This window comes from Lactuca saligna, chromosome 2, assembly GCF_052625555.1.
Source record: "Lactuca saligna cultivar CGN05327 chromosome 2, ASM5262555v1, whole genome shotgun sequence".
Classification (NCBI taxonomy): Eukaryota; Viridiplantae; Streptophyta; class Magnoliopsida; order Asterales; family Asteraceae; genus Lactuca; species Lactuca saligna.
The window spans coordinates 52,433,824-52,439,938 of NC_136418.1; positions in this window are offsets into that span (position 1 = coordinate 52,433,824).

The window sequence follows — 6,115 nt, forward strand, 5'->3', positions numbered from 1 at the left end:
TGTTAAAAACTGAAAATCTGTGTTAAGCAGTTGTTGTGACATCCCCAATTTCACGGCCAGAAAAAACCGGTTTTGTTTATACTGTATTTCAAAATCGAAGTAACCTTTTAATAAAAGAATTGCGGAATTTGTCACAAAACAATAATATGATAAAGATTTATCAAAAGCATTTCCTTAGAAATGTATTTCATTAAAAGACTCGGGATGTCATGTTCGATACAGTACATTATAAGCCTTACAACAGTTATTTACAACTAATGACCTATAATCTAAAAGTCCCTCATCATCATCATAATTATGCTCTGAGTCCACTACCTGTAAAACAGAAAGCTGAGTGGGTCAAGCTTGGGAGCCTAGTGAGCATATAGGGTTTTCAACCCACAAATAATAATAAATTTATTAATTTCATCGATCAACAATAAATTTATTAATTTCATCAACCAACAATAACCCTGATTACCCATTCCCGTTATCCTCACTTTACGTCCCTAAACACCTATACAAGGGACCTAGTCTAAGGATTTTATAATCGGGATAGACACTACTGCTAAGGGGGTTCCTCAACAATAAATTTCCTAAAGGCAACCATGAGGGGGATGGAGTACATCGGTGAACACATCATTCACAACACCTACAGGTTGCGAGCCTGCCAGTGTTCCACTGGACTGTCTAGAAGAGTCCGTGGTCGTCATCCATACTCCGCTAGATGACTGGAACAACAACAACATCGAGGCCTCTCATCATTTTAACACACATAAACTATTTCGTCTACCCATGTTTTACCCAACATATTTGTAGATAAAATACATATACAGTTTATAACTTGTATAAAATATTGTATTCAACAATCATCCCAAATAAACAATCAATATAATTACACATAACATGTATTTTATATTAAATACTTGATATCTATGTGTAAGATGAAAGTGACTATACACTCACTTGATTTGATGATAATCGGGCATCAATTCGTTCCTTAAAATGATCGTTTATGATAAAACCGTGAGTTTTATTGAGAAACCGGGCTCTGCGAGAGTTGGAGCTTCAAAACCGAAAAGATAATATTTTCAGGGTTTTCGGGCACTTCGGGACGTATTCCGGGCTTTAAAAATGATACCGGGGCTTCAGGGGAAGTCAAAATAGTCAAAATATAAGTTTAGGGGTGAAAAATGTCAAATTTCTAAAAGTAGTCGGGAGATCTCACAGCCACCTATTTAGAGGGTGCGAGGCCGAGGGCTTCGTGGCTGAGAATGCTCCACGTAGCAGCTGCGAGGCTCGGACACGGAGGGAGGACGTGGCAGTGAAGGGGCGAGGCACGTGGCAGCAGGGAGGCGAGACACAGAGGCGGCTACGAGGCTCGGACGTGGCCCTGCGAGACTCGGACACGCGATGGCTACGAGGCGGCTTCTGATTGGCCGAGACGTCGGTCCGAGGGAATAGCGACATGCGTCGGATCCGGATTCGGCCACATCTTCGGTGACGCAGCTTCGTGCGAGGTGACGTGGCCGGCTATTGTTCATGCGAAATTTTTCGATTTTTGAGCCCCGAACTTCTAAAATCCATAACGTTCGCATACGAGCTCCGTTTTTGACGTTCTTTATATGCACCTCTAGCTAAAATTATGCTCTACAATTTTTGTTTAGACTTCGTCGGCTAATTTTGATTTAATTTTAATATTATTTTTTTTAACAGACCGGGACAGGAAAATCCATTAAAAATTCATAACTTCTTCATCCGACGTCCGTTTTCGTCAGTCTTTTTACCGTTGTACTACTATTGACGAGACCTTCGATTCTCGTTTAGATTGTGTCGGCTAAATATCGCTCGATCTTAAATTCGAGTATTTAGCTGTCTACTGCTAAGTTAAAACTTAGAAAAAAAAATCATAACTTCCTCATACGGAGTCAGATTTGGACGTTCTTTTTATCAAAATTCTCGGTTTAACGAATACTATGACTTTCGTTTAGATTGTTAAGGCTAAAAATCACTTTATCGAAATATTCACTTTTTACGCTTTCCGGTGCCGTGCCGGTTTCGTCGCGAAACTTCGACAGGTCATAACTTCTTCGTTATAACTCGGATTTCGGCGTTCTTTATATCTACGGAATCCTTGTTTCGGCCAATACATCTTTCTTAAAAGATATCTCCTTTTTATAATATTTATTTTAAATGCTTATTTTCATTATTAATTAATTAATTAAATCATAATAATTAAGCAAATAAGCATATAATTCACATAATTCCTCTTTATTACTTCAAAATGAGTTACAAAGGTTGACCTAGACTATTACAACTTTATTAATGCTTTTAACCCAGAAACACGGGCGTTACAATTCTCTCCCCCCTTAGGATGATTCTGTCTCCGAAATCGCACATCAGCAAACAAATGCGGGTAGCGACTCATCATGTCACTCTCCGTTTCCCAAGTGAGATTTGGCCCATTCGTATGTTTCCATTGCACAAGCACTAAATCGACCATCTTGCTTCGCAACTTTTTAGTCTTACAGTCAACGATTGCCTCTGGTTCTTCGATTAACCTCTTGCTTTCATCCAGCCTTAACTCAGATATTGGAATTATGTCGGGAACATCTCCCGTGAACTTCCTTAAATAACACACATGGAAAGTGTTATAAATACCATCTAGTTCTTCTGGTCGTTCTAGCTTGTAAGCTTGATTCCCAATCCTCTGAAGAACATTAAATGGTCTAATAAACCTTGGACTCAACTTTCCTCTTTTACCAAATCTTATAAGTCCCTTCCACGGCGAGACTTTAAGCAAAACCGAATCACCAACTTTGAATGTTATCAGTTTTCTTTTCTTGTCAGCATAGCTCTTTTGACGATCCTGAGCTGCTAACATCCTTTCCCTAATCACTTTCAACTTTTTAGCAGTCTGATGAACTATCTCAGGTCCCATAAACTGCTTTTCTCCATCTTCAAGCCAACAAGACGGCGTACGACACTTCTGTCCATACAAAGCGTGATAAGGTGCCATCTTTATGCTCGAGTGGAAACTATTGTTGTAGGAAAATTCTATTAAAGGAAAATGTTCATCCCAGTTACCTTGGAATTCCAGGGTACATGCTCTCAGCATATCTTCAAGTGTTTGTATTTTTCTTTCGCTCTGACCATCAGTTTGTGGATGGTAAGCTGTACTTAAACACAACTTGGTACCAATTTCCTCTTGTAGACTTTTCAAAAATGGTGACATGAAATGACTATCACGATCTGATACAATTGTTAGAGGAACACCGTGAAGTCTCACAATTTCCTTCATGTAAGCATTCACAAGCTTATCCATAGACCATTTTTCATTGGCTGCTATGAAGTGTGCACTCTTGGTGAAACGATCCACGACCACCCAAATCATGTTGTGACCGCTCTTTGTTCTGGGTAGTTTAGTCACAAAATCCATGGTGATGTCTTCCCATTTACCCATGGGTACAGGTAAAGGTTCTAAACTCCCATATGGTTTCTGATGTTGTGCCTTGACTCTTGCACATGTCACACACTCGGCCACATACTTAGCAACATCGAGCTTCATCGTTGGCCACCAGTAATAGGGTTTTATATCCCTATACATTTTCGTACTGTAGGGATGAATCGAGTACATGGTCTTGTGAGCTTCTTCCATCTAAACATCTCTTACTCTTCCCGTCTTATGTACCCAAATCCTATCTTGGAATACCTTCAACCCTTGGTTGTTTGTACCGAATACTAATGTTTTGCCCAAACGTTCTTATTTTCTGTCATTCTTCTCTAAAGCTTCTTCCTGAGATTTCTTTATACTCTCCACAATTGTTGAGACAACCTCAATTCTCAACGCTCTTGGCCTTTTCTTTTCAAGGTTGACTTTCCGACTGAGAGCATCAGCAACAACATTTGCTTTACCAGGATGATATAGTATCTCACAGTCATAGTCCTTGAGTAATTCCAGCCAACGTCGTTGTAACAACGTAAATTTCAAAACCATTTTTTTCATTTTCACAAACATCAAAAACATCGAGTAATAAATTTAGGTTCCAATGTAACAATATTGTCACGACCGATTACATAACAAAGATCACAAAAATGGTTTCCCCGAGTGTTTGTACGATCACGGCGGCGCCTTCCCACGGTCCTCGCTAGTACTTGAAACACATCACACAACAATTGTAAGCATAAATGCTTAGTGAGTTCCCCAAAATACAACCTACGCACATATGCCTTTCCAGGCCCTGACCTTCCGGTCCATGTGTCACAGGGGACTTCCGTCCTATGCCTTCCGGCCCATAACATAATGCCTTCCGGCCCATATCAAGCATATCATACATGGCACATATAACTCGCTCCCAAGCACCTCATAGAAGCAGGTTTCTCTAAACTAAGGCATCACAAAATCAGGCCACTCTAGTCCTAATATGTATACCTAGTCTACTAGCATGCGTATCATATCTTATCATATCTCATAACACATATTGTAAGAGTATTTTGGGGATTTTACCGTTCGGGCGCTAGCTGACCGTACACACTCTTTCTTCTTTGGTTGTCTCAAAATCACTTATCAAATTTTATTGATTTATTAATTAAAATTTTCTCAAATCCCCGGTTTGAGTTCAGTTACGCCCGAAGGTGTACCCGAATCCCTCAAACCAAGGCTCTGATACCAACTTGTAACAACGTACATTTCAAAACCATTTTTTTCATTTTTACAAACATCAAAAACATTGAGTAATAAATTTAGGTTCCAATGTAACAATATTGTCACGACCGATTACATAACAAAGATCACAAAAATGGTTTCCCCGAGTGTGTGTACGATCACGCCGGCGCCTTACCACGGTCCTCGCCAGTACCTGAAACACATCACACAACAACTGTAAGCATAAATGCTTAGTGAGTTCCCCAAAATACAACCTACGCACATACGCCTTTCCAGGCCCTGACCTTCCGGTCCATGTGTCTCAGGGGACTTCCGTCCTGACTGGGTAAACCTTCCGGTCCTACCCACGTCAACTTTACGGTCCACATTACAATGCCTTCCGGCCCATAACATAATGCCTTCCGGCCCATATCAAGCATATCATACATGGCACATACAACAATTAACCTATCACACATAATGCATATATCTCATATCATATTCGACCTTCCGGTCACACAGTGAAACCCTTCCGGGTGCAGTATAGTGAGAAGACTCACCTCGTATGTCTCGATAACTCGTGAACCCTGGAAATCACTTGTGCTCGAACCCCCGAGCTGTAATCCTCCTATGACATCATATATCTATAATTATTACTTGTACCACTAAGGTTGACCATCCTTATCAAGTCAACACTGGTCAACTTGGTCAATAGTCTTTGGTCAAATCGACCGGACTCAGCGAGCGCACTAGAGTGACTCGGCGAGTCTACGCGTTTTCACCAACTCGCAAGGATTTTCCCTTCGACTTGTCGAGTACTCCCCTGACTCGACGAGTTCCACCTGGGCCTGAATCACGGGGCCACCGCGACTCAACTCGCCGAGTCGCAAGGACAACTCGGCGAGTCCCAACTCGACTCGGTCCACCTGTCAAAACCTTTCTAACTCTCTGTGACTCACTGAGTCACCCACAACTCGGCAAGACTACACACTAGGTGGTCTCAAGGACAATCTCCAAGCGACTCGTCGAGTCTGTTCTTCAGACTCGACGAGGCCATGCCATGCATTAGCTAAAACTAGCTTTTGGGGTCAGATCCGTTCCATACACACATAGATCTGGCCTTCCCAAGATCATTTATCATGTAAAGTCTCAGTCTTGGTCGCCATGCAATGCATACAAGGCTCATTTTGGAGAAATAACCTCTAATATGGCAACCCTAGCTTCCAACTCCAAAGAATGGACATAAAGCTTGTCATTTGGGGTCTCGTTGACCTGCTAAGGTCCAGATCTAGGTTCCATATCTCCATGGGACCTTTCATACTTCCAATTCAAGCCAAATAAGGCAAGAAGAAACCCTAGATTTGACACATCAACCAAAATACGAAGTTTAGCTCTGAAAGTTACCTCAATAAGGTTCCCTTGATGAAATAGAAGCAGATCCAAGCTCCCCAACTCTTCAAGCTTGATCTTCTCCTTCCTTTCTTGCAATAA